Here is a 27681-nt window from a genome sequence, read left to right on the forward strand (position 1 = left end):
TTGCATAGCCTTCCCATGTCAAGCACTTTGTACTCTTCTGCTCTGCCAGCCTGTTAGAACTGGTATCAAATTCTCCCTCCTGCTGAGCCCATCTCTTCTGTAAGAAAAGATTCCTGGCCTCTATGCCTCCCTCTGAGGCATTCTGAATATCCAGGACTTCACAGGACATACTAAAAATAATAATACAATTTAAGGCACCTTTTTGCTCTTCTTTACCAGCAACTGTGGGGAATAGGCAAACTATAAATAAGAATTAGGTAACAGTTTGTTCTCAGACTACACTGGGCCCATGGAAATTAAGGACGTCTTTAAGGACCAGAAAGCAAAAGGTCACCTCAGGATCATGGGTAGTGCTGGCAAGGGCAGGGGGAAGTCATCCACCATCTGGAAGGGCAAGAAAGAAGGTCTTTAGGAACCTAAGTTAAGAATCTGGTGGTTATAGGGTGGCCTTGACATAGAAATAATCATAGTCAGTAGATACAGCAGAGACTCACACTGGGCAGATCTCGTTCTTAAGATCTTGCTTAATTCTATGACTACTTAACCATTATCCCCATTACACAGATGATAAAACTGAGTGTTAGAAAGGTAAACTCATGTATTTAGTCAGTAGAGGACGTGAACCAAGGCAGTCTGACTACCCAGTAGGAAGGAAGAAAGGGACAGAGAGGTGTGCCTGGGTGGCTCAGTGGGTTAAAGCCTCTGCCTTCGGCTCAGATCATGATCCCAGGGTCCTGGGATCTAGCCCCGCATTGGGCTCTCTGCTCAGCTGGGAGCCTGCTTCCTCCTCTCTCTCTGTCCGCTTCTCTGCCTACATGCGATCTCTGTCTGTCAAATAAATAAATAAAATCTTAAAAAAAAAAAGGGGGACAGAGAGAGGGAGGACAGATGGACAGTCAGTCTGAAAGAGACTAAAATTGAGAAATTAGGGTTTGGGAACAATCAGCAAACATCTTGAACCCAAGCAATGTTTGGAGGTGGTAAATGTCAGTAGTGAGGCTCACTGAGGCAAAGCCTACATCTATATCTATATCTATATATAGAGAGATAAATATAGATATAGATATATATGGCAAAACCAGAATGCATGTATGTGCCAACAGAAGGTATGTCAATCAGGGACTCAACACATTCAAGTGAGGACAACTGGAGAAAGGTTTACTTAGAAAGGGGTTATTTCAAGCATGGCAAGGGCAGAGGAACAGAAGGACCAGTGCAAAAACCCAGGGCTAGGAGCATCCAAGCGGCACATCCCTAGATCTGAAGGTATGAAGGAGGGGACAGAGCCTGGCTGAGGTGACTTTGAAAGGCAGGACCAAGGACATCCCTACCCCTCCTCTTTCCCTTCTCTCCAATCTGCAGGCTCTGAACGCCACCTGAACGCCAAAAGTCAAGGACACTCTGTGACAGATGGCCAGCCACCAGGCACAGAGCAGGGGGTCTGAGGGGGCACCCAGGTGCCCCACTCAGAGGATGGAGGCAGCACTTCTACCTAGAGACAGGTGCAGAGGAATGAGCAGAAAAGGGCTAGCAGAGGGGTAGGAGAGAGCTAAGGTTGTGAATTGGCTCCGACCTAAAGGAGCTGTACCATAGCCTGGAAACCCACACTCAGCCACTGGTGGGAATGGCCATCCCCACAGCGGGGGGTGGGTGGGTGTAAGACCTGGGTGAAGCTCTCTGTGGTTGCTGCGGGTTCTCTGAGCCCCACGGATGTTTACCTAATTGATAGCTTCTAACACGGTGTCTTACTGCAGGTGTGTTAAGAGCTGGAAGTAGCTATTTCGGTAAAGGTCATCCAGCCATTTGGGGACCTCTGAGGACATACGGAGGTGACAAGTGTGGTGGGCAAGGAGGCAGACCCAAAGGCCCCACCTCCCCTCACTGAAAGGCACAATCAAGGAGGAAGCCTCTTTATTCATTCTGGACCACATTCCCAGGGGACCAAGGACTTTGGTGACAGAGCGGGAATAATCTATGTTCAGAAATGAAAAGTAAAGACAGAAGAAAAGAGATACAGGAAAAAAAAAACTGTTGTCATTATAGATGTTAACTGGACTTACTGTAGCGATCATTTTGCAGTGTACACAAATACCGAATCGTTTTGTTGTATGCCTGAAACTAATCTAATGTGGTATGTCACAAGTCAATTTTAAAAGTTTTTAAAAAGGTGGGATATGGGGGCGCGTGGGTGGCTCAGTGGGTTAAAGCCTCTGCCTTCCGCTCAGGTCATGGTCCCAGGGTCCTGGGATCGAGCCCCATGTCGGGCTCTCTGCTCAGTGGGGAGCCTGCTTCCTCCTCTCTCTGCCTGCCTCTCTGCCTACTTGTGATCTCTGTCTGTCAAATAAATAAATAAAATCTTAAAAAAAAAAAAAGGTGGGATATGTCATTGTGGCGAAGAATTCTCTTATTCCTTGGGGGCTTTGATGGGCAGTGAAAGGAAATGTTAGGGAAGAGATTTAACTCCTTACATGGGCCACTCGTTCCTTTGAACCTTAGGTTATGTTGAAGGAGCCGTGAGTCAAGTTAGAGCGCCCCGAAAGTACGAGTCTTCAAGATGATCACAAAGGTGGACGGGATGTGCCAAGCAGCTGAGGACAGCGAAGCCAGCCCTGGGAGCAGACAGGTTGGTCTGGAAAACAGGGGCTTCACATCACATGAGGTCACAGCCTGCAGCCCAGAGCACCAGTCCACAGGGAACACCGCATCTCAAGGATACACTGGACACAAGGTGGCCATGAACTCAGGTTCACTGGCTGGAAAGCAAATTGGTCCTAATACTGTCAGAGTGGAAGTTACTCTTGGGTAGAAACAAACGACAGTGTCCACCAACACTGACCTATTTCTGGAGGGAACTGCGACCACTAGCTTGTATGAGCTGTGAGGCACGACCACCGAATCTAAGGATTTGCCAAATGCCCACTACTTAAAGGAAAAGGCCAGACAAATGAAATTTTAGAACTGAGAAGTGTGTGACATAGTCTTGTTTCCTGGACACCCGTTATTTTCCTAAGAAGTTGTCTGTTGTTGTTGTTGTTGTTGTTTAAGATTCATTTAATTATCTGAGAGAGAGAGAGATGGAGAGGGGCAGAGGGAGAGGAAGAGAATCTCAAGCAGATTTTGTGCTGACCTTGGAGCTGGTCACCAGGCTTGATCTCATGACCCTGAGATCACAACCCAAGCCAAAACCAAGAGTCAGTTATTCACCTGGGTGCCCCAAAGTTGTCTGGTTTTATTTACTTATTTTTTAAAAGATTTTATTTATTTATTTGACAGACGCAGATCATAAGTAGGCAGAGAAGCAGGCACAGAGAGAGGAGGAAGCAGGCTCCCCACTGAGCAGAGAGCCCAGTGCGGGGCTTGATCCCAGTCCTGGGATCATGACTGAGCCGAAGGCAGAGGCTTTAACCCACTGAGCCACCCAGGTGCCCCAGTTGTCTGGTTTTTAATACTGCAAAAGAAAACTGAAGCAATGGGCATAAAAAAAGAGAAGAAGTATTTCTTTAATCAGAGAAGACACGAAGAGAATTCATTTTGAATATACACATTAATAACTAGAACGTGGGTTTTTTTCATTTATCCCCACTAAATCCACCTTGAGGAAATGTCTAAGGAGTTCTGGCTTGACTGGGAGATTTGCTGTGAGGAAGTCTGAGAGCTCAGTCCCACATTTTAACAAAATTTGTCAAATGCAGAACACGGCTTTGCTGGTTGATGTCCCTTCCTCCTTTCTTGCTTTCCGGCAAACTCCCATTCACCCAGCATTTGCTGTTTGCCAGGTTCTAAAGGTTGAACATGGCTTATTTTATCCAACACCCAAGGGGTTCCTGAGGATACACAGATCTTAAGCTCAGACATGTTTCAGACCCGCATCATCTAAGACAGTAGCCACCAGCCACATGTGTTTGTTTAAATTTATTATGGTTAAATAAAATGAAAAGGTCAGCCCTTGAATTTTGCATTAGCAGCATGTCAGCGGCCCAGGAGCACGTGTGCCTAGAGACTACCCTATTGCACAGCAGAGACACAGAGCGTTTCCGTCATCACAGAAAGCACTGCTAGACGGCGCACAGTTCTCAGACACGCCAGAGCTGTTTCTACCCCCGGTGAAACCACTATAGACAGAAAAGCTGTCATTAATTGAGCACCATCTCACCCCATTTTAGGGATAAAGAAAGTTGAGCACAAAGACCTAAGCAACTTTCTCACCATCACATAGTAAGTGAGTTGCAGAAACACAGAGTTTGATTTCAAAAGCTTTGGGCGCCTGGGTGGCTCAGTGGGTTAAAGCCTCTGCATTCGGCTCAGGTCATGATCCCAGGGTCCTGGGATCGAGCCCCGCATCGGGCTCTCTGCCCCGCATCGGGCTCTCTGCTCCGCAGGGAGCCTGCTTCCTCCTCTCTCTCTGCCTGACTCTCTGCCTAGTTGTGATTTCTGTCTGTCAAGTTAATAAAATATTAAATAAAAAAAAAAAGCTTTGCTCATTTCAGTGATGTCACTTTCCAAAGGCATCTCTCCCAAGAGCGAGTTGAAGCCCCATCAGAGATCAGAAAGAGCTGGAGGGGATTTTGGCCCTTCTGACAGAGAAATGGCCACATGCCTTCGGGGTCAGACAGGCTAGAAGACCAAGCTCAGTTGTGCCACCTGGGTGACTCTGGCCAAGTCAGGTATCTTCTCTGAGTGTATGTAAAGTGGGGATGTTTACAGCACCCGCCTTGTAGAGCTCTAAGGATTAAATGAGACTGTACACCTAAAGCACTTAGCACAGTATTGGCTACATAGTAGCTATTTAGGTATATAGATGTAGATATGATGATTAGTTCCAGAATGAATCCCTTTCTCCCAGTTAAGTTGGAAATCACAAGATTCACAGTAGGCCCTGCCATGCACATTTCCGAGTCTGGCGCGCCCCCTGCTGGTTACTTCTGGATACATCACTTGACCGGGTGGTCCCTGCTGCTGCCTATCCCCAGTGTTTCAGAGCAACTTGGCTACAAAACAGAGCATTAGGGAAAAAAAAGAAAAAGGTCCTTTCACTCAGGAGAAACTCAGTACTTACTAACTTGGCTGTGATCTTTGCTGCCTTAACTGCCAAGCAGATAGAGATGGTGTATCTCGTTAGGTCCCCATTCTACATGCCCAGCCCATGCTCCTAGCCACAGAGCTACTGGAATGCCCTGGGGGCAGGGGCTTTAATGAATGCCCAATGCCTGGGTGCTAACCCCAGACTAAGAACGTCAGAGTCTTGGAGTCTTGGTTCATATATAGTTCATACATTCATAGCTCATTAAAGCTCCTGAATGATTCTGTTGTGCAGCCAAGATGGAGAACCACCGAGCTTCCCGTCCGAACCGCAAGTATCAGCATCACCTGGAAGGCTTGTTCCAACCCACACTGCTGAGCCGCACCCCAGAGTTTCTGTTCAGTAGGTCTGGGGTGGCCCTGAGGAGTTCCCGTTCCCACAGGTTCCAAGGTGATACGGATGCTGCTGGTCTGGGGACCACACTTAGAGAACCACAACTGTAAAAATATAACTTGGAACACAAGCTCCCTATTCAAATGACTTCTCATTACACTTGGATATATGTTTAAAAAATTCACCTTCTATCCTGTTGGCCTGCCAGGCAGGATGTGGCCCCTCCTAGCTTGGGGCCCCTCCCTCCCTCTGCTCCAATCACACTGGCCCCTGTCTGCCTCTTGAGCATGTAAAGACTTTTTTTTTTTTTTTTAAAGATTTTATTTATTTGACAGACAGAGATCACAAGTGGGCAGAGAGGCAGGCGAAGAGAGGAAGGGAAGCAGGCTCCCTGCTGAGCAGATAGCCCCATGCGGGGCTCCATCTCAGGACCCTGGGACCATGACCTGAGCCGAAAGCAGAGGCTTTAACCCACTGAGCCACCCAGGCGCCCTGAGCATGTAAAGACTTTTGTGCCAACTATTCTCCCTGCCCAGAGGGCTCCTCCTTGACCTCACCTTGTCTTGTCTGGCTGCCTCTTAGTCTTTGAGGTTCCTAGAAACGCCACCATCTCAGAGAAGCCTTTCCTGACTGCCCCATTCATCATGGGTCTCACCTTCTCACCTCTTACGGTCTTACTCAGCAACCTGTTCATTTCCTTTATAGCCCTTGTTATAACTGGCATTTACATTATGTGTCTGCTCACATCTGTCAGATCCAGCTTTCTGCCAGGATGCCCGTTGTATGCTGGCAGGTGAGGACTTGGTCCAGATTCACCACCTGTTACATAAATGGTCAGTGAGTGAGGAAATGAATAGAAACACAGATTCAGAGGACTCGAGGTTTAAAAGTAACAGTAATATAAGCAGAAGCCATTTCCCCCCTGAGGCTGGTCTTTTAACCTTGTATCTCTAAGCCACAAGGACCTGGCGAGGCACGTGGCATCATCTTCAGTCTACAGATGTGGGGATGAAAACCCTGGGGAGGAAGAGACCCTGGGCTGAGGTCAGATGCTAAAAGTGGTGGAACCAGCGGAGATTCTAGACTGCCTGCTTCCGCATTCTCCCTAAGAGGAGGGAGGGAAGGAAGGAGAGGCAGGCAGCAAAAGGGAGAGCTTGAAGAACTCTTCCCTCAGGGAATTTTTAACTCTAAACTCTTAGCCAAGGCAAAAATAAAAAACTGAGCTGAAATCAAAGAACCCTTGCCCTACTTTCCAGCTCTCTGATTCTCCCAGAATCTCTTTAGAAGAGAATGATCAAGCAATGATGGGTGTCTAAACTTTAAAGATTTTTTTTTTTTTTTTTTTTTTTTAAGTAGCTGCTCAGAGACCTTGGAAGAAAAGCACAGGTAGGAAATGAGGAAGGCAGAACCTGGGGCCAGTCCTGCTTCCTTCACAGCCTGCCTTGGCCTACATAGGCAACACCAGGGGGCAGGGGACTCAGCTTCCCCTCGTGGCTACCTGCCATCACGTGGAAATTAGCTAAGGTAACACTAGATGCTGTAACAGGTAACCACCTCGCTCTTGAAACTCAGTGACTTACCATGCTAGAAGTTCATCTCTCTGGGAAAGCCCTAAATCAGTGCTTCTGATATGGGGGAGGGGAGAGAGACTTCCCCTACCCCCATCATGGCTGGGCAAGGGGACAATGCATGGCAAGTTTGATGGGTCACAGTTGCAAGAGGTGCACATCATTTGCACCCATATTCATGGGCCAGAACTCAGTCACATGGTCCTTCTTGGCTCCAAGGGAAGCTGGGAAATAGATCCTAGATGTCAAGGTTAGGGAACAGCCAGCAAGTCTCAGCCTCATCCCCTGAGTTCTGTGAAGAGCTGACCACCCTGGTCTACCTCCTCTTTTTGATGGAAGTATTTCCACAATTGCAGAGAAGACTGGGAATGCAAGTGTCCCTGGAAAGAGAGACACCTTGATACTAAATACGCATCACAGAAGAAATGGCAGGGCTCTCGTGTTCCCCTGAGAGAAGGCTGGAGGTTTAGGGAGGGACAAGGGAAGGGAGAGGAGGCTGGACATACAGCTGCTCAAATTCAGTTCTCGCTAAGAGAGAACTATCGCTTTGTCTACCATTCCATTGTTTACCTTGACTTTAATTTTATAATTCACTAACTGAAAAAGACATTTATCGTTGAATATCTACTATTTTATAGACACAATCCTAGGCTTTTGGGATACCAATAAAGAAAAAAAGAATATGATATAAGTTTTATTTTTTATCTGGTTGAGGATTTGAAAATATGTGATAAAAGTGTGACACAAATAGGGGCTCCGGGGTGACTCGGCTGGCTCAGGTCGTGACCCCAGGGTCCCTGGATCGAGCCCTACGTTAGGCTCTCTGCTCAGTAGGGAGTCTGTTTCTCTCTCTCCCTCTGCCCCTCTCCCACCACTCATATTGTCTCTCTCTCTTTTTCAAGTAAATAAAATATATATTTTTAGAAAGCTTGACATAAATAATGTTCAACATTGCATTCAACACATGACACAAATGATCTGATTTAATCCTCACAAGAATCCTATGAGGTAAGGATTATTATCATCCCCATTTTACAGAGAAGGAAACTAAGACCCAAGAGATGAAATTATTGTCCCCAATCCCTCACTCTAAAGAGGCAGGAACGAGTCTCTACTCCACTATGCTGCCGCTACCAGTGAATGACCGCATGGGATACAGTGACGTCAGCACGCTGACGTCAGCGCCGGCATAATGCAGCCGGCTTCTGAGAATGGCAGGTTTGGAGCTCCCAACAGTTACCAAATCCACCAGCAGCTCAAGTAACTCCTGATGACCTTGCGGCCAAGCAAGCTGTGTGGCCCGGGAAGAGACACTTTGCCTCCAAGTTCATCGGTTTCCCCTGACCTAGAGGACTCCTCCATCCCTTTGCTCCCGTGAAAGCATCATTGCTAGAGAAAGGAACAAAAGTTGTCATCAGCTAGATTCAGCTTCTTTCTGCCTGTCTGAGCCTTTGTGTTCCCATCTGTGAAATTGGAATGGGGTCTGACTTGCTCATTTTTCTTTCCCTAGTATCTGGCTCTGGGAATATAACAGGAGCCCAAAACACCCTGGCTGTGCCCTTCACCTCGCACCTGACTGCCGGCGGCAAGAGCTGTGTGAGCAGAAGACAGATTTCTAAGCTTTGAGCTATTTCCGAGAGCAAGGTATCTGAACCTCTGTCCAGAGGAAACAAGGGGATTGGGGGGAGCAGCTGAGGGTCAAATGTAACATGACACCAGGCGTCCCCCTGCCCCCGTCTTCCCCATACCCTATCCATCAAGATCCGGTCCCAGGCAATCTGGATTCCCACCGTTCTCTCAGAATCCTCAACAGGCAAGTTCAAGACTTTGGGGTATAGGGTTCAGAAAGATAAATATTAGATGTCCCCGCAGGCCTCCCCAGTCGGCCTTATTTCTTAACGATGTCTTTCTGGATGCTCTCGGGAGCCCTGCCCGCCTGGCAGATATTGAATAGGCAGAAGGAGCATGAAGGAAAAGCAGCATCTTGGAACGGTTGCCTAGTTACACTGATCTGGACCACGTGGTCTCCTCCCCTCGGAGGGCCCGGGGTGAGCCTGCTGAGGAGGGGGGAAGGGACACAGGGCCCTGCACAGGGGGGAAGAGAGGCAGCCAGAGCTAGTTGCTAGACGCTGGGCCTTCCCTCTCCCACCCCCAATGCCCACAGATCGGAGCAGGACAAGGGGACAAGCTGCCTGGGTAGGAAGTCTGCCTCACCTGCTCATCAGCTGTGGGACTGAGGCATGTTTAGCCTCTCCGTGCCTCCCCTTCCTCCCCCTTTAACATGAGTCTGCTGTGTACTGTTGGGTCTGATGGGTACTATGAGTCCACACACCACCGCATTCTTGGAAGCCTCCGAACAGATGATAGAGGAAAAGTGCTGAGCACGAGCCTGGAGCACAGGAGGCTGACCATAAAAAAAGCGAGCGCTGCCCAGCCAGAGCTGAAAGCTGATGGAACGAGCAGTCGAAGTCCCGAGTCAGGACTGGGACCTGACTGGAGGTCCCAGTGCTCTGTGGTCCCATTGCAAAGAGAAATGCAGGGCCCCTTGTTCACAAAGTAGCAAAGAACTGCTGTGAAAGGTACTAAAATATAAGGATTTTTTTGTGTGTGGGCTCTCTCTTGATGACTGCCAAGTATCTGGGGGATATAGAGAAATAGAGTGAGGCACCCCCCTTCCCTAGAGGCCCGTTACCCTAACCCACAATGGACAGGCAACCCCAAATATTGCAACTTCCCTAATGGGATGCCCTGGGTTCCCAGATCAGGCAGGGGAAGAGGCTCAGCCCTGCTGGGCTGCACAAGGAATGCACCATGGATGGGGCTGCCGACCTCAGGCAGGGATGGTAGGGTGCCCTACCCCAAGATGCCGACGGCTATGCCTGCCAACCCTCCTCATCTACAGGCCCCTGCTGCTGGTTGTAGTGGGGATGGGGCTAGAGGAGTGTGGAGCAGCTGATGGGCCAGGCGTGGGATGTTGGGGGAGGGGAGGGGGGGCACCGAGAACCCATCCAGACAGGCAGTGGGAGGCAGGAGTTCACATGCGCCACACTGAGTCTCCCGACCCTCCGACCCTCTGTGCAGGCTCTGCTGTCCCAACAGATTTCACTTGTGAAACACAGATTTAAAGAGACATCAGCTGAGAATTTCCAGACATGAGCGCAGAGCATGAAGACCCAAATGCAGGTTCTGTGGGGCTGCCGTGGTTGCACACTATGATGGTAACCCTGTCCCGAGTTCTTGTCCTCTTGTCCTAGCTGTCACTACCTGCCTGCTCTGAGCTTTGGTTTCTCCTCCTCTAAATGTGGGGGAGGGGAGGTATATGGTTTTTACACCCTCTTCCAGCGTCTACCTTGTATGACTTCCATCTACGGACACACTGTGTGGCCATGGGCAAGTCCCTTCCCTTTCTGGGTATTTACGGTTGGGTTTGCCCATCTGTACAGTGGGGATTCAATGGCCCTGAAGGAGCCTTCCAAGGTTAATAAAGAAGGGCCCCTTCCCCTCCTTTCTCTTGTTGGAGGGGACTTTTTCCTTTTGGGGAAGGGAAGGTAAAATCTTCAAGCAGGAGTTGGGGGATGGGGTTGGCTGGGACATTCCCGGTCTCTTCCTTCTGGTGAACTTGGGGATCAGGAAGGGGAAAAGGAGGGAAGTACAATCAGCTTACGTTATGAAATTAATGTTTGCGCACCCGGTGAGGTAACAGAAAATATATACGGGTCTCTTTACCCTGTTCCTGACACAGGACTCTTGAAACCCTTGTAACTTGCTGGAAGGAGCGTCTTTTAGTTCCAATGAGGTGACTCTGGCTGGGGCTCCTGGAAGGGGGCTGGCCACCAGAAAGACGGAGCCATGGCCAGAAGCTGGGAATTTTCAGCCCCACCCCCCATTTTCCTGAGAAGGAAGAAGGGCTGAAAATGCAGTGACGGATCTATCTGCCTACATGAGGAAGTAAAAATCTCCAGTGTACAAGGTTCAGAGAACTTTCCGGCTGGTGAGCACATCCATGTACCAGGAAGGTGACGCGCCCCAGCTCCATGAGGACAGAGGCTCCTGTGCCTGGGACCCTCCCAGACCTTGTCCCATGTATCCCCCCATCTGGCAGTTCATCTGTGTCCTTTATCACACCCTTTAATTAAGCAAGTGTTTTTCTGAGTTCTGTGAGCGGCTGTGGCAAATGGATCCAGCCTGAGGAAGAGGTGTGAAAATCTCTGATGTGTAGCCACGCTGGACAGAAGTCGTGAGTATCCTGGGGACCTACTCCTCGCCAGGGGCATCCGAAGTGAGGTGGGAGCAGCCTTGTGGACTGGAGCCTCACTCTGTGGGATCTGACGCCATCCGTGGGTAGATAGTGCCAGATTAGAGGTCAATTTAAGGATTCTCAGCTGATGCTACAGAATGGCTTATTGCGGGGGAATGCCCTAATCCCCAATGTGGGGGTATCTGGAGGTGGGGCCATGAGAGGTAGGTAGGTTTACATGAGGTTCAGAGGTGGGGCCCCCATGACGGGATGAGTGCTTTAAGAAGAGGAAGTGACGTGAAAGCTCACTCTCTCCGCAGTGGAGGAACAGGGCCTTCACCAAGAATTGTATCTACCTTGATCTTGGACTTGTCAGTTTCCAGAACTAGGAGACATAAATGTCTGCTGTTTAAATCATTGAGCCTACGATATTTGCTTATAGCAGCCTGAGTAGCCTTTAAGGAAGGCTCACCAGCTAATGGAACAGAAAGGCAAAGGAGAGCAGATCGTCAGAGAAGATGAGACAGCAGGCAGCACCGGGCCGTTCATTCATTCATCTACACATTCATTCACGCATTTGCCTGGACAGGAGCAGCAGACTCTGTCCCATCTCCCTGCTTCCATGCTATTCCCTTGTAGTCCACTCTCTACCCAATAGTCCAAAGGAACTTCTTACATGATAAAGAGAACCATGTCCTTCCCCACTGCAACCCTCCATCAGCTAGGATTGGGTTCAGCCATGACGGACACTTCACACAATAACCGAACCATGTCTTCAATAAGACAGACCTCTCTTTCCCATAGAAGATCCACCGCGACTGGTGTGGTAGCTCAATGGTGTCAGAATCCGGGCTCTGTCTACCTCGTGGCATCTCCATCCCTACCCTCCATTTTCAAGGTTGCCTCCAAGTCCAAGATGCTGCTGGGTCTCCAGCCATTGAGTCTGAATCCCATCGAGCAGCAAAGACGGGACCACCCCCTCCTTTCAAAGCTATACACCTCAGTTTGCATTCTAGTGGCCAGCTTCAGTCACATGACTGCATCTATGGAGGAGGCTGGGAAAGTTGGGTCTTTACCCCATAGTCCTTGCATATAGTCCCTCCTACACTTGGAATAAAACCTGTACCCTTTCCTCTGTCTCCCAAATCATGGCCCATTTTTCCTGCCTTCCTGCCTCCCAGCCTCACCTCCCTTGTCCCGCTTCAGGCCTCCTTTTGGGTCTCTCCAAGGCCAAGGCTCTTTCCATGCAGGGCTATCCACCCATGCTGTTCCCTGGGTCTGGAGTGTCCCACACCCACTTTGTGCTGGGGGCTCCTTCAGGACATGCCGACGCTCCACCATCTCCTCAGAACTGCCCCCCACCACACCATCTGACACAGTCCCCATGCTTCTTTCCTGACTCCTCCTTTTGTTAGAGCATGAATGATGCCTTGAAACTATTGTATGAATCGCACTGATAAAAAAACCAAACCATGAATGCCTGCACCAAACACCTGCCTTGGGGTTGATCTCCCCCTTAGAAAGGCAGCCCCAGGAGGGGAAGGTTTGTGCCCTGTTCACAGCTGGATCTCCAGAATTTCTCTGAACAACTATTTATTGCTTTCCCACTATGTAGCAGGAACTTAAAAGACAGTAAGAATATCTGGTTTTCTTCTCATCCACAGACAGGCCAAGAGTTGCGACGAAGGGTCCACCTGCTGGAGAGGGGCGAAGCTCAGTCAGGGAGACCAGCAGAGACAGGGAGGCACGAGGCCAGTAAAATCCTACAAATGACCCTGCAACTGCCAGAAAGCCGGTCAGGGCCCTTTCAGGCCTTGCTGCTGGCTCCATCCCACGTCTTCACCCTGGCATTCCGGCCTTCTCCACCCACTTTTAACTTGTATGGCCTATTGTTTATTCCTTATCCTTGTAAGCAGCTTTACATCCTTTCTGGAAGAGGGCGGGGTATAAACAAACAACTGCAAGATAAAATGTAGAAAGTCTGGGCGAGTCCAGTTGCCAGGAATAGAAACTTACTTCCACCAAAGTCAGATCTCAGCAGGCATCCAGCCATCTGTTTGTCCCGATCTCTTGATGGCCTTTTTTTGGTGGTTTTTGTCTTTTAAACAAGGCATACTTATTTCTCAGAGTTCTGGAGGCTGAGAAACCCCAAGTTCAAGGGGCCAGCAGATTTAGTGATTTAGTGTCTGGTGAAAGCCCTCTTCATGGTTCATAGGTGGTCATTGTCCTGCTGTGTCCTCAGCTGGCCTCTTCTTGGGTGTCTTTGAGGACTTTAGCTGGGTGTACCCAGACCGCAATTCACAGTCCCCCTGGAACTGGTCTTCCCTTAGTCTTGGTAAATGAGCTGTCTTAGATGTAACCCAGGCACTATCCTCAAGAGGTTAACGCAGCAGTCAGAGCGCAGGCTCCCCACCTCGGCGATACTGGACAGATGGGGCTGGACCATCCTCTCTTGTGGGGGTTGTTCTGTGATATAAGAAATGCGGCAGTAGCCATGGCGTCCATCCTCTAGAGGACAGGTGGACCCCCCCCCCCCACCGCCCATCCCTGAGTTGTGGCAGCCACAAATGCCAGCAGATATGGCCAAATGTCCTCAGCGGCAAAATCATCCCCAGGTAAGGACCACCGGTTTACAGCAAGGACTTCAAGCTCAGACTCTCAGGCCTGACATCCCAACTCTGCTGTGGGACGTGGGGCAAGTGACTTAATCTCTCTGCGCTTCAAGTTCCTCCTCTGTATAAAGGGAGGAAAAGAATAGTCCCTCCTTCACAGATTAAATCAACTAATAAGTGTAGAGAACTTAACAATGGAGCCTGGCACCTTCAGGTGTCATGGAAGCAATTATTACCAGCTTTGAACTTACCCCACAGCCCCCAACCCAACCGATCCCCATTCCTGGGTAATTCTACTTTATAAAGATCTCTAAAATCCACTCCTTCTCCAGCATCACCCTTGCCCAAGCCACCCTAGGCTTCCTACAATTTATTCTCTACAGAGCAACGAGTTGGATCTGTTTAAACCCTTCAGTGCTGACAACAGTCACAGAGCCCTGTTGTTTTCAGGAAGAAGCCCCTCACCAATGACCTTTAGAGATTAAAGAATGACCTCTGTCTCTATATCTTGTCTCCTAACTTCATCTCCCTTATTGCCTAATCTTAGCCACGCAGTTTTTCTCTGTGTTTCTCCGAAGTGTCCTCCGCTCTCCTAATCCAAGGCCCTCAGATGTTCTAGGCCCTCTGCCTGCAGTCTCAGATGAAACTATCTTCAGAGCAGTGATCATGGGCTTTTTAAAAATAAAGATAGGCCACTTCCTGGGGGGAGTAGAAAGAGTTTAAGTGATTAAGCTAGGACAGGCAGCCTTTGTTCAGTGGGGCAGTGTGTGCACTGCACAAAGAGCCACAGCCATGAATAGAGACTACAATTCATTCCAAGCTCCGTTGCCAAATCATACCCATGCAGATGCAGAACCACCTCCTCACCTAAAGAGGGTGCTTTTGGCTAATCTGTAACGAAGAGGCCGTAAGGACTAGTGACAACCCTATAGTGAGAGCATACAGTAGGTGGATAATTGTGGAGCTACATTTAAAAATGTATATTTCCTTTCTGTCATAGGGACATTAATTTGCCAAAGACCCAGAAAGAGATCAAGTATGCCAATGGGCTGGCATTCTCTTTCTTTCCGTGGCTACAAGCGACAATTTTGCATCTCTGGAGCTAGTTTAGAACCGAGGCTAACTTAGGAAAAGCTGTCCCTTACTCGTGTATGAAGCAATTGGACAACTTTCAAGTCTTAGAGTGATACAGTTAGCACTTTCCATAATTAAATTCACAGTAAAAATGCCTTCTGGGAATCCAGTATTTTTTTTTAATTATTCTTATTAACCTCATTCATCTGTCTCATAAAAAATTGTAGACTAAGCCTAGTCATACAGGACACATATCCTAACAAATATAATTAGCACTAAATATTTAGCCTTGCTGTTACAATACTTCAGAGGCGGAGGGAACCTCGGAGATCACTTAGTACAGTCACCTTAGTGCTGAGGAACCTGGGGCTCAGTGTTTAGAAGCGATGTTGCCTTGGACCCCTCGGCTCAGAGGTGGCTTTGCAAGAGGGTACCCACGTCTCCTGCTTGCCACCTGACGGCTTCCATCAACCACGGGAGCAAAAGAAAAAAAGAGAATTCCTAGTGTCTTATCAAGTAGTAAGTATAACTGAAATCCACATTTCTAACTAGTTCCAGAATCCTGGCTGGCAACTCCGGGCTGCATCGAATTTTCATCAGTTACAGAGACTGCGGTTTCTCAGATCCCACACGTGGAGGGTCACATGCTCTTAGGAAACACAGAGTCTGGGTCTCGGAGGCTCAGACCCGTTGTCATTCTTAGGCTGTTTAACAGGGCTGAGGGCTCTGAGACCACTGAGCCTTAGGGAAACCCTAGTCCTACACTTTGCGATTTGTACATGGTAAAATAAAAGTGAGAGCTTCCCAAAAGCGGTTTGACCAGAAGGTTCGAAGAACATTCCCCTCCTCTCCCAGTTTGTGCATACTTGGGTTTCAATCCTGACTGTACCCCCTCGGGATCATCACCCTGTGAAAGTGGTTTCACTTCTCTGAGCCAGTTTCCATGACTGTAAATGGAAAGAAACCCTTAGAGTTATTTCCCAGATGGAAGTAATTGGCAGGTATATTATTAATTAATTGGTGTTAATTATTAACTAATTGGTAGAATTATATACATAATGTATATGCATTATGGACATAAAAATATATATGTGTCAATATACATGAAGACACCATAAATAATGCTAGGTGAGCGGATTTGGCTGGGAGGTCTCTGTAAGTCCTTTTGCTTATTATCTTGACCCTGGTGTGCAATGCCACATGCAGGGCCTTGTCTTATAATCAGCACAGTAACTATCTGCTGAATTAATTAATCGGTACATGAACATGTGAAGAGGTTACATCTTTTGCTCTGCAAAACTAGCCAAATCCAGCAGACTGATGGTACTGTGCGCAAAGATGCGTCCACGTCCAAACCCCAGAACCTGGGAATGGGGCCTTATTTGGATAAAGGATCTTGGCTATGTAATTAATTCAACTATGTCCAGATGAGATCTTCCTGGATTATCTGGGTGGAACCCTGTTTTAATCTATTCAGGTTGTGATGGCAAAGATACCGCAGATGCACCTGGCTGGCTCAGTCATGGGAGTGCGCAATGCTTGATCTCAGCATTGTGGGATCAAGCCCCGCACTGGGTGTAGAAACTACCCAAAAATAAAATCTTAAAACACACACACACACACACACCACAGACTGGGTGGCTTATACACACAAGCATTTGCTTCTCAAAGCTCTGGAGGCTGGGAAGTCCAAGACCAAGGCGCCGGCAGATTTGGCGTCTAGTGAGAGCCTGCTTCCTGGTTCAGATAGTCACCTCATCACAGCATCCTCACGTGGCGGAAGGGATGAGGGATCTCTCTGGGGTCTCTCATCAGGGCACTCATCCCGCATATGAAGGCCCCATTCTCATGACCTCCTCCCCTCCCAAAGGTCCCACCTCTTAACACTACCATACTGGGGATTAGATTTCAACATATGACCTTTGGGGAGGGGGGGACAAAAACTTTTTGTCTGTACTATACCCGAATCCAGCAACAAGCGCCCCTCTGAGGGACAGAAGAGAAGGCACAGAAACACAGAAGGTCATGTGAAGATGGACACAGAGACGGGAGTGAGCCCAGCCACTGGGAAGGCCAGCAGCTACCGGAAGCGGGAAGAAGATGCAAGGAAAGGTTTGCTCCTAGAGCCTCGAGAGGGAGCGTGGCCCTGCTGACAGCTAGATTTCTGACTCCTGGCCTGCAGGCCCATGAGAGAACACATTTCTGCGGTCTTAAGCCACCCAGCTTGTGGGAATCTGCTACGGCAGCTCTAAGGAAAGAACTTGGAGTGGGCGGGGGGGGGCACTCAGGAAACCCTGGAAGAAGTCAAGTCAAGGGGTTCTCGCCCATGGCACGATCTCAGGTCCTTGGATACATCCACAGCATTTAACTCAGGTTGCATCAACCATGAGCTGGAACTTTGGTGGGGGTACATTAACCTTTGAAGTTGCATCATAAAAGCAGCAGGAAGTCCTGAAAAACCACCTGGATGGTGTTACTTACTTTTCCTAGAGGAATACACACTTTCTTTTCCTTGCTCCTCCTTTCTTCCCCTCCCCCGATCCCACCAGCTACCCCTGACAGCTAGCGCTTATCCATAATGATTTTTTTGTGGAGAGGCAGAGATGCCCTGTAGACATCCAGGGGACGTGTCAAAGAGCAGGTGGACATTCAATCTGGAGTTTAAGGGGGGATCAGCGTTGGCACCCATTATGGTTCCAGCCTCCACCTTGCACTCCCAGGTCATGTGTCCAGCTGCTCCTTGCTGTGCCCTCAACGGAGCTCCTGATGGCCGCCACTGCATCCGCTACTTCACCCATCTGTGAATCTAGCTCCTCGTTCTTCCCATTACTCTGCTCTCCTCCAGCCCTCTCCTGGTCTCCCGCCCCTCCTCCGACACCGTGTTGGCACCACCTCAAAAATGTGCTGGTAATCCAGTCACTTAGCACAATTTCCACTGGTACCAGAGGCCACCATGCTTTCTAGATGTTTTATGTGCTATCCTTACGCAGGGGCCATGCAAACCTTCTCTATATAGTGCCAAGTTTAGTATATATGCTGCCAAAGTGAGCGCCAGATGGGACTATTTTAAGAGCCGCTTCTTCTCTGGTTATCTGCTTTAACCCCTGTCACACTACATTCTATTTTCCAGCTACTAGCTAGAGAAAGCTTTTGAAAAGCTTTCTGGTGCCTGGTGGCTCAGTGGGTTAAAGCCTCTGCCTTCAGCTCAGATCATGATCCCAGGGTCCTGGGATCGAGCTCCGCATCTGGCTCTCTGCTCAGCGGGGAACCTGCTTCCCTTCCTCTGTCTCTGTCTGCCTCTCTGCCTGCTTGTGATCTCTGTCAAATAAATAAATAAAATCTTAAAAGAAAGGAAAAGAAAAGCTAAACCAGGTCCAGTGGCTTCCTAGCTGATTCAGAATAGAATTTAGAATCCCTATGCTGGTCAATAATGTATAAGGGAGGGATGAGATGGGGTCCCTCCCCATCTCATCCTGGCCACTTCTCTTATTTCATCTCTTCTCACTCCCCTTGCCCCATGTACACAACCAACTGGAGTCCTGGATTCCCTGCTATTCTTTCAAAATGCCAAGCGCACTCCTACCTCAGGGCCTTTGCATCTACCTTCCCTCTACATGAAACATGGCCTTGCCAGGTATCTTCAGGGCCTTGTCCCTTCCATCATTCTATCTCTAATCCAGTGTCCCTCCCCCAGGCCATCTCAGACCACCCTATAAACCAGCACCCACCCCTCCCTTTCTAACCCCTCTACTCTGCCTTCCTTTTCTCCTCTTCAAATGCCTCTTCTTGTCAACAGAATGATCTTGGACATTGTGCTTAAAAATTCCACACCGCTCTGAGGGATAGTGTTGTTAGAAATCTGTAATAAGTGTTGTGTGGTTTTAAGATTATGGAGGGAAAAGAAAAAGGAAAAAGGAAACAAAGCCATATTTTGGTCTAGTTCACATGCCTTTTAGACCTAGGAGGAGATGTACTCATCTGTAAAGGGAAGGGAATTCGAAACCAACCGTGTGGCCATCTGGGCGAAGATGTGAATAAAAAGGACATGAGTGAAGCCACCACCTTCTTCTGCAGGCAACTCTGAAAAAGCGGTTCAGGTGTCACAAGACGCCTTCATTGCCTAGCTAAATCTGGTCATCATACTCCGTGAACCTGGAAGGGATTGATGTCATTGTCCCTTAAAGTAAGCATATTACTGGCGCCTGGGTGGCTCAGTGGGTTAAGCCTCTGCCTTCCGCTCAGATCATGATCTCAGGGTCCTGGGATCGAGCCCCACATCGGGCTCTCTGCTCAGTGGGGAGCCTGCTTCCCCCTCTCTCTCTGCCTGCCTCTCTGCCTACTTGTGATTTCTGCCTGTCAAATGAATAAATAAAATCTTTAAAACAAAAGAAAAAGTAAGCATATTACTACCCCTAGGAAATGTACAATTAATTATAAAAATGTTTGAGATAACAAAATCCATAGTATTAATATTTACATTTTAAATATTTCAGTAGTAAAATGTGTATTTTATATGCTTCTCTTGTTTATAGGAATTTGATCAGTTACAGTGAATTGATCAGCCTAGTAACAGCCACTTAAAATATGTAATTGGGTAATAATTGATCTTGACTTAGGATTTTAATTTGAAATCTTAGTAAGTTTATATATATAAAGTTAGAACTTAAGCTGTCTTAAGGATCACCATACTTATTAGCTTAATTTAATAGCTTTATAAAAATTACTTAAGCACCTAGGAAGATTTGTCAATAACACAAATGAGCTACTAAAAAATGAAACTGAATACACAGAATTTATAAACGTAGCTTAATTAAATTTGCAAATGCAATCAAACATTTTCCAAATGGCCCTTAAACATGATGGCTCACGGACTTCCGACTGAAAAGTAGATGGATGAGCTGAGCTTAAACCCTTGCTTTTTTAACATGTGACTTCAACGAATTATTTATTTCTAAAGCCAAGATACACTTCAGAATGGTCTTTTCTGGACCCTCAAACCATCAAGCCCTTCAGACGTTACTGATCTCATTTATACCCCATTAAGCTATACCTTCCAGAAGAATGGTATTGTGATGTCACACCGCGCCCCCCCCCCCCACCAGCCCCCCTCAGCCGCCACTGTGTTCTCAGGTCTCCGGGCCATGTGTAGCACACAGCAAATGCTCCGGAAATGCTGAGCGGAGGTGAATACTTTTTCCCTGATGTCCTGTATGATTCCTGAGCTCTTATTAGGACATCCTGAGAGACTGAGGTCCCCTGACAGTGTGCAACACGACCAACACGCTGAACAGTCTGATGGAAGAGTCCAGGGACAGTCCTGACCCCTGATTTTCTGGGCCATCTGCTCTTGCAGGACATCTGGATTGCCTGCGGCACCCCCATCCCCCCAGCCCAATGAAGTCTCCCACCACTCATAGGCATGCTCACGCGCCCTTCCAGTGAAGGAAGCAATGATAAAAGCGGGACAAAGAGCGGGTTTGCAAAGCGCACCCCGTGGCAAAGGTTCCCAGCCTGGGCTTGGCACTGAGGCTGCACAGGATCAAATCCCAACTCCACAGCGTGGTGCTCGGTGACTTCAACCCGCGGTTAAGAAATATTGCGAAACGTTCATGCTTTCCAAATAAACGCCGGCCTCCTTCTGCTCACCGGGCAACATGAAAGGAAAAGCTCAACCCAAGCCACGAGCGAAAACATTTAAAACTGTTTGCCCAAGATAGGTCAAGAGATAGCGGCAAATGTAAAGTCTTACCAGGACACACAGGCCTCCGGGGGGGGGAAGAGTTTCAACGTGGTTTACATTTCAGCTTCAATATTTATAAACAGAACGAGACCCAGAGGAAAGGCGCCCTGGGGGATAAGCCGTTAGGTAAATGGTTCAGGGGGCACCCGAAGCTGCTTCCTGGGGATGTGGGCCATTCAGGCTTCACATTGGCAGTGATTGGGTGAAGCTGGAGACTAGGGTGGGGAGGAGAAACGGAACAGCTGGGGCTTCTCAGATTTGAAAACGTGGCCACCACCTGGGCATCGGGTTCAGCAGATCTGCGCTGCGGCCCAAGATTCTGCATTAAAAAAAAAAAAAAAAAAAGATTTTGAGAGAGAGAGCGAGCAGAGGGAGAGAGTGAGAGAGAGCATGAGCATGGAGCATGGTGGGGAGGGACAGTGGGGGGAGAGGTAGAGGGAAAGGGAGAAGAAGGACCCGGGAAGGGAGTCCCCCCTGGGACGCTGGGATCATGACCTGAGTGGAAGGCGGACCTGTAACCTACTGAACCACCCAGGCACCCGATAAGATTCTGCATTTTTAACAGGGTTGCAGATATCGCCCAAACTTCCGGTCTATGTGACACACTTTGAATAGCAATGGTCTGGTAGGCAAGCATTACACACCCCTCCAAAGGCATTAATTAGTCCACCAAAACAAAACAAAAAACCGAAACCCCAGAAGCACAAATAGGGATGAGTGCTATTTTTATTCTCCGCAGATAGGTGACTTAGGGGCTGTATCTTAATATAAACCTCCCTGGTAAGATTCACTTATTTGCTCAACAAATATTGATTGGGCATGGAAGAGGTGCTCGGCACTGTTCCAGGTTTTGGGGTGCAGTGGTAAGTAGCCATGACAAGGTCCCTGACCATGAGCTGTTAATATTCCAGTACGGGAAGTCAGATGAGAAACTCAGAAACACATAAGGAAACACACACACAAAAAAGGATGAAATTGTTTCTGTATGTGATAAATGGCGAAAGCAAATAAAACAGGGTTATGAGTCAGAGAGTGGTTTGGGAAGGAGGGCTGTTGAGAAGGGATGACAAGTAAGCAGCCATGCAAAGCTCTGGGAGAGAGTGTCCCAAGCAGTTGGTGCAAAGGTCCTAAGCTGAGAAAGATCTTGGTCAGTTGGATGGATGGTAGCTCACTGCAGTTGAGATATAGCGACAAACAGGGAAAGAATGAGCCCAGAGCCAGATTGTGGTAGGGAGCTGGGATTTATCCGAAGTGGAATGGGCTGCCCTTCCAAGATTTTTTTGGTTTTGTTTTGTTTTGTTTTTGTTTTTAAAGATTTTATTTATTTAACAGAGATCACAAGTAGGGAGAGAGGCAGGCAGAGAGAGGAGGGGAAGCAGGCTCCCTGCTGAGCAGATAGCCTGATGCGGGGCTCGATCCCAGGACCCTGGGATCATGACCTGAGCTGAAGGCAAAGGCTTTAACCCACTGAGCCACCCAGGCGCCCCCCTTCCAAGGTTTCTAAGCAGAGAAGTAACATAAACATTTTAAAAGTACCACTTGGATTCATCTTAAAATCATAGCAGTGGCACAACCAGACATTACATGCCTCCTAGTGAAATAGAAATCGGATGACATGGTGTCACTGATGAAATAGTTTGCTAAATATAATTCTTTAAATCTCGTTTATAGGAACACAGACATATAGGAGATAGGAGAAGAAGTTCAAGGATATCACGAGGAAGCGCTCAGATAAATCCAGAATATGAAACCACCGGCCTCTCTTCTTTTCAACAAATCACGGAAAAAAAAATGAAAGAAAAAAAAAATCAGTGGCATGAAAAAGGGGAGGAGGGTGTTAGAGACTGAAAGAGAGTTGAAAGATATCACAATCAAATTTATGCAGTGCATGAATCTTAATTGATCGTGGTTCCCATAAACTATCCATAAAAGACATGGCAGGAACAAGTGGAAATATTTAAGGTAGAAGCAGGAATTTCAGTTACATAAGGAATTATTTTCATTATTTTAGATGTCATAAGGCATTGTGGTTGAGGAGGAGAATGTCTGTTTTTTAGAGATGATATTGAAGAACTTAGGAGTAAAAAGCTCAGGATGTTTGAAATTAACTAATGACTTCCTTCTTGTGCCTAGGAAACAACAAAAGGGATAGGATGCCATCTCCGAGGTTAGGTTATGAAAGACTGACATCCTCCTTGCTGGCACCCTCTTTCTGGCTTTTTCTGCTTGCTCACTCTGATCAGAGATCCACTCTGGATCTGGAGAGAGATTCACTCGGCAAGAACCGAGAGCAGTCTGTGGCCAAGAGCCTGCAGAAAAACAGAATCCTGCCAACAACCATGGGCACAAGCTTGGAAGCAGATGCCCCCCTAGTCAGCCTAGAACTGACCACAGCCCCTGCCAACGTCTTGAGTGGAGCCTATAGGAGACCCTGAAGGGATCTCAGACCCAGCTAAGTCATACCTGGGTCTCTGATCCGCAGACCCTACCATGAGATAATAAATATGTATTATTTCACGGTGCTGAGCTTTGGGTCCTGCCGCAATGACAGGAGATCGATGCCGTTATCGTTCTGATTTAGAAACGAGGAAACTGAGTTCTAGAGAAGTAAGCAACCTGTCCAGATTTTAGAAACTGGCCTCTTCACCATCACACGCCCGCCAAGACTGTTCTGACGCTCTTCCTTCGTGACCATACCAACGCGGGTACTTTGGTCTCTGTGACTGCAAAGCCAGCTCCATTTCTTAGGTGCTGGCGATGATTAGAATGCTTTTTCATTACCCAGGAAACCTTTTATTCCGAAGGAAAATGGAGCCATAAATGATTTAGTGCCCACAAGGAGGCAGAGATGGAAATTGCTGCTGAAAACCAGCTCCTCTGTGAGCAGAGGATGGGAACTGGAACAGAAGCGTGGCCTTTCAGAATTGCTCTATCCTCTCCCACTTAAGTGTTTGGGGAAGCTGACAATGGCTTCCTGATGTGGAAATCACTCTGAAACGTGTAGGCTGGTAGTTAAAGCCATTAGTCCCGCTCGGGCTTCAAGGACGACTACAGAGAAAATATTTTGTAAATGGCACGAGAAGCAAGGATTTGCCAACCCCTGGGTTAGCCCAAACGGGCCCAGCAATTGCTTTTAACACTTCATTACCTAAGTAGACTAATACGTGGGCAGAGATGGAAAATAAATCCCACTTCAGACAACATAGGGCCTCTTAAAAGCCACAGGTGTCTGCACCGGACAGCTGCTGAGTGAAGAGCCTGGCTCTTTCCTTGGACAAAGAGGTTTTTTTTGTTGTTTTTTTTTTTTTTTTTTTTTTTTTCAGGCCCAGGGAGGAGGGAATGCAAATGAGTCCAGCACCCCTGGCCCAACCTTTCCTCGTTGGAACATGGCGGCCGGCTGCTCTGGCAGAAAGCCCGAAAGGACGCTGAGGCAGGCATTTCCATTTTATTCTGGCTCAGCCAGAGTAAAAGGTGAGCCCCACAGAGACATGGAATAGGAAGAAAGTCAAACTCTTTAACTGGAAACTGCCTTATCTTGACCTCGCAGGGGCCTGTGGTTCTTAACCCGTGGTGGTGTCTGGTCCAGAATATGGAGCAGTCCCAGAAAGCATTCCAGGTGCGACCGCTTTCATTCTTTGCCTGCCCGCTCATGGGCAGCGAGGTTCTAGACGCCCTCTTCTTTCTGTGAGGAAGCTCCCTTGTGTGGAAAGTCAGTGCATCAGGCGTGAGATGTTGGCCCTGGGTCCTGCCTCCCCTGAGTGGTTAAGACCCAGGGTTTGCGTGTCAGGTTGTCAGACTCAGCCTTCAATCTCCTCAGATTTAAAGTGGGAATCAGCAGATGGTTCCCCCAGAAAGCTGTCATGAGGGGTCCATGAGAGGACATGTGCAAAGCCTTCAATGGCTCAGGGTGAATGACGGGCTCTAGAGTTGTGCAAAGGGGTATCTCTGGCTTGTCATCTGGTCTCTTGATTGGTGTTCTCCAGGAAAACAACCAAGAGGAGCTAGCTATCAGATATGGATGCAGAGTATATGAAGTTACATAATACATACTATTATACTACCTATCTAGAGAGAGACTTATTCTTATGGCTTATGCCATTATGTCGGCTAACAAGTCCAAAATTTGCAGAGCAGGCTGGCAGGCTGGAGACCCACAGTAGAGCTGATGCCGGACAGCAGTCTACAGGCAGACGTCCTTCATCCTCAGGGAACCTCAGGCTTTTTCTTTCACGGCTTCCCACTGATGGGATGAAGCTTCCCACAGTGTGGGGGATAATCTGCTTTACTCAGAGTCTACTGATTTAAGTGTTAATCACATCCAAAAAAAAAAAAAAAATACCCACTGAGCAACATCTCGACTGGTGTTTGACCCAAAACAGGGTACCAAGCGTTAGCCAAGTGGACGCAAACTTTAACCATCACACATAGGGAATGGGCAATAAACACAGGTTCTGTAATTCTTTTGATGTAGCTACTGTGATTATTGTTGCTCTATAGAACCTTTCAGGCTCCTTCTAGTCTTGCCATCAACCTCTGATTCACAGCTTTCATTCACGTGTTGGAGGAGGAAACAAAGTACTGTAGCATTTTGGGTGCAAATGGCATTCAAAGGGAGGACATACACGAAAACCTGGTTTTCTCAACTCAAGGACATGGAGTGGAGGTAAACGCTGGGTCAGTCCCTTCATACTCTCCCCATGGCAGCCCCTTCCTCGTGAAAGCATAGATTATACGTAGCAGGTACTGATGCTCTATGTATATGTTCTAATAGCTAAGATAAGTTCTAATAACTACATGCCGGGCAATGTTCGAAATACTTTGAATGTACCAGCATAGAATCCTCACAGCAACCAAATAACATGGGAGCCATTATCATCCCTCATGTCATGGAAGAAGGGGCTGTGCACCAAGGAATGTAGGTGGCCTCTAGAAGCTGGAAAAGCAAGGAAATTGATTCTCCCGTAGAACCTCCAGAAGGAACACAGCCCTAATGACCTGCCGAAGAAGAAGGAGGGCTGGGGAGTGTAGGCATCATGTCCACAGCTTGTTCTAGAGCCCGTGGGTACTGACCATAGACTCACGACAGGTGAAGGTAAGTGCTGGAGTGGGGGTGGGGCGGGAGCAGGCACAGTGTCTGGGCGGGCACAGTGTCTGGAGAGGCTTATGCTGTGTAGGAAGAAGGAAACTCCTGGGATCGGGGTTGGGGGGTGGTGGTCTCCTTCATGTGCAGACGGATCACTTGGGGAACCTGTTAAAAAGGCAGATTCTTGGGCCCTACCTCTAGAGATACTGATTGAGCATGGGGGCTGTGCCCAGGGACCACACGGGCAGCCCCTAAGCTCTCCTTACTTTGCTCTGGAGAAGCTGGGGCCCAGGAGGCTCCCACAAGTACACCCATTCTGTGGTATCATGAGGCTGAGCTTTAAGCACTGAAGAAGCATCCTGGTTTATCAAGAGAGGTGATAAAGGGATGGATACCAAGTATTCCTCAGAAGATTTCTGTACATATAGTGGTTCATGTCCTACAAGGCTGTCATAAGAGAGGCCCTGTCGTTCTTCAGGGCAGGTCAGAGATGTCCGAGTACAAGAGAGCTCCAGAATACAGCACACCTCTTTTCAGTATCTTCAGAATTCTATGTCCTAGGAAGTACATGTGCAAACACAGAACTCTTGTCAAGTTCAAAAGTCTTTGGGCAAAGACAGGAAGTTATTCATGTACAAGAGCTGTATGCAAAATCGAATCAAGCAGTGTGTTGTCGACCTTGGAGTATGGTCAGAGAAATGAGGCACGGGGCAGAATTCAAGGAACAAGGGCTATGGGGACACTTCTGTCCTAAAGTTAAGGGTAATCGACATAAAGGCCAATGTGGCCCATTTGGGATTTGGATAATCAATCCGGTTAGAGTCTGGCCTGTATCTCTTAATGCTTCCATGTGCACAGAAGGTATAGTAAGCAGATTCACGACCTCTGAAGCTGACCGTGTCCCAGTCTCCAAACATAATATCACAGGGGCTTACCTTACATATCACAGGGACTTTGTAGGTATGATTAAGGATCTCAAGATAAGGAGAATACCATTGCTTATCTGATGGGCCCTGTGAAATCAAGAGAAGCAAGTGAGTCAAAGTTAGAAAAAGTGTTATGCTGATGGAAGCAGAGGTCGGATAGGGAGAGCAAAATCTAAAAATGCAACTTTTCTTTCTTTTTTTTTTTTAGAAGATTTATTTATTTAAAAGAGTGCAAGTGCATGAGCAGGGGCAGGCAGGAAGGAGGGGCAGAGGGAGAGAGAGAGAGAAAAAAATCTCAAGCAGACCCCCTGCAGAGCACATAGTCCCCCGCAGGGCTCAATCCCATGATCCTGAGACCATGACCTGAACCAAAACCAAGAGCCAGATGCTTAACTGACTGAGCCACCCAGTAGCCCCGGAAAGTGTCCCTTTTCAAGCTACTGCTGCTGGCTTCAAAGATGGAGGAGGGACTGCACACCAGGGAATGTCAGTGGCCTCTAGAAGCTGGAAAAGCAAGGAAACCGAGTCTCCAGTAGACCCTCCAGAAGGAACACAGCCCTACTGACCCGTTCTGGATGTCGAACCTCCAGAACTAGGAGATGATAAATTTATAGTTTGAAACCTGGCCTGGGGAAATGTGTTACATTTTAGGACACAAATACCAAAGGCTTCCCAAGTTGCAGTGAGAAGAACCACCTGGCTCTCTCCTGCTCCTGATCTCATGCCCAGTGGGGGTCCCGGTCTCTGTAATGGTTGTAGAACGCACAAAAGAACATAAAACGTTTATGCATCCTAATGGTAGGACGTAAGATATAAAAGTGCTTAAGGGAATCAGAACCACTGTATTAAGCTTTTAGTGTTAGGAACATGTAAAAATTTGATAGTTTATATAATTGCCATGACTTTAGACATTTGAACTACGAGCGCGGTAACGTATAATGCCAACTTACAATGTGTCATTGAGTACTCGGTTTAAATTTGTAACTTTAAGTTGAAGCTATGTTAGATTAACTTTCCACGATGGGATA

General features: G+C 47.8%; 1 non-coding gene across 1 annotated transcript; it reads right to left on the bottom strand.

Annotated features, from left to right (window-relative positions):
* Positions 1 to 17847: 17847 nt before the first annotated feature.
* LOC123933289 lies at positions 17848 to 17956 on the bottom strand. Its single transcript, XR_006816540.1, has one exon. It is a non-coding gene; the product is annotated as a U6 spliceosomal RNA (small nuclear RNA).
* Between the last annotated feature and the right edge of the window lie 9725 nt (positions 17957 to 27681).

The sequence above is a fragment of the Meles meles genome, chromosome 20, assembly GCF_922984935.1.
Source record: "Meles meles chromosome 20, mMelMel3.1 paternal haplotype, whole genome shotgun sequence".
Lineage (NCBI taxonomy): Eukaryota > Metazoa > Chordata > Mammalia > Carnivora > Mustelidae > Meles > Meles meles.